This window comes from Melanerpes formicivorus, unplaced genomic scaffold (assembly GCF_026170545.1).
Source record: "Melanerpes formicivorus ecotype bairdi unplaced genomic scaffold, bMelFor1.0.p_v2 SCAF_53, whole genome shotgun sequence".
Classification (NCBI taxonomy): Eukaryota; Metazoa; Chordata; class Aves; order Piciformes; family Picidae; genus Melanerpes; species Melanerpes formicivorus.
In genome coordinates this window covers 3,471,229-3,473,204 of record NW_027142405.1, presented here as the reverse complement: position 1 = coordinate 3,473,204, position 1,976 = coordinate 3,471,229, and positions in this window count along the sequence as shown.

Below are 1,976 nucleotides of genomic sequence, written 5' to 3'. Positions count from 1 at the left end.
GCAGAATGTGGGAAGACAAAGAAGCAGCTTTCACCAACTAGCAGAGACAGAAGGTTCATGGTGGCCACTAAAGAGTGATTTTATTTTATCTCCCCACCCTGCCCAAGGCAAGCGTTTCTCTGGGCAAGCTGGGCTGAGGCACTGTAGTCCCAGGCAGGCATCATCCCTGCATCTTTTCATCCCCTAGCAGGCACAGCAGCAGTCTCGTCATACACACCGTCCCCAGTATGTGGAACAGTGACTTAGCTATTTGCCTCCAATATTATGCCCCATTAACTTAAAGTCAGGCATGATTACTGATTATCTTTCCTTATTTCGTATGCATGTGCTTGGCGAAGAGAAAGAAACAGAGGATTTCCTGCTTGCAGCCTGAGCGGGGCTTTGGGATATGGCTGCAAGCAGGATAAAGGCGAGCTGGTAAGTGGCACAGAGAACACAGTCCTTTCCCAAAAGCTGCTGCAAAGAGAAGTTTGAAAGGCACTGACATGACATGAGTCGAGAGTTACGTTTGTCTGTCTTTTGTTTTGCTCTACACCATGATGAATTGCATATTATTTCCTTCATTAGCTTTAGGCTTCAACCACTTTGCGGAGCAGACATGAATAAAAATACCAAACGGTCTCAGTCTGGTGATGATTTTATTCATTGGTGCTACATGGCAGATAATAGTTGTATTCCACTTCTTGGCTCCACAAGCTTTTCAGATATTTCACAGGCTGAGACTTTCATTAGGTATCCTCACACAAAGTCCTCTGCCTCTTCCTCTGAAAGGTAATTGTTTAAGTGGATTAGTAGCTGCTCCTGGAGATGCATAGGGAGTGGCATAAAAGAGCAACACGGCTGTGACACTCTCGTTCTGACCTTAGGAATATACCCAGAGGGTTGCTAAGATCATAGGCTGCTAAGATCATAGGCTGCTCCAATTATTGTCAGGGGAAATTAATATACCATTTTATTCCAGATAATGCTCATCGGTCAGGTCGAGGAAAACACTTTGGGACAGAATGTTCCTCCACATAAAGAAAAACAAACCCTAGTGAAAATCTTACATCTTATTAGGTTTATTCTGCCAAGTCTTCTGCTCTTTATAGAAATATTTTTCAAGTGCTGGTTCATATTATTGTGACTTCATATTAATTAGGTGCCCCACCTCACCCTGAGCCTCTGAAAGAAAAGTATAACAGAAGAAGATGCAGCCCCTGTCTCAAAGAGCTTGCAGCTGTAATGGGTAAACACATTACTAGACAAATGGAAAAATAAGATAGGAGCTTCGAAGGCAAGAGAAGAAAAAGATTTGGGGACTGACATTCTTCAGCTTCTCTGTGTGCTGCTTGTAATGATGCTGGTAATGTTTTAACATCCTTTTTAATACATCCTTCTCCTTCAAGACAAAAGAGGGACTAAAGGAAGGCTGAGGATGCTGGTTAGTAATGCAAAGGTAAAGACCAGCTATTATTCATAAATCTGATGTTTTGCTCGGCAGTCATTCAGAAGGCTGTACAAGATCATTAAAAACACATCAGGGGTTTTAAGCCCCCTTTTCCCTCACTGATAGAGAGATGTCATCTGGGGAAGGGCTGCACAGACCCCCGCACCTCTGTGGTGTTCTGTGATTTAGCCTGGGTGGAAATAATGGTGCTGTGGAAGGAGCAGCTGCAAGGGAGAGGTGGCCAGGGCTGAGCTGTGAAAATGCCAGCAGGGAGTCAAGCAAGCAATGTCTGTAAGAGTTGGTATCATAGGCATGGCAATGAGTAGCCTTAATGAACATTTGTAAAGATTTCATGTGTCTCACAAATGTTTGATATTGATATTTTTCCATTTAGAAATTTAATTTAAGAGGTCATTAGTATTTATTAAAAATTGATAGGGTGGCTATTTCTTGTTGCTAATGTTGGACATTTAACATCTAGTATTAAAATGGTGCCATGAAAATGTCTTTCCCTTTGAATTTTAAACATAAGGCGTGTGTTCACTCA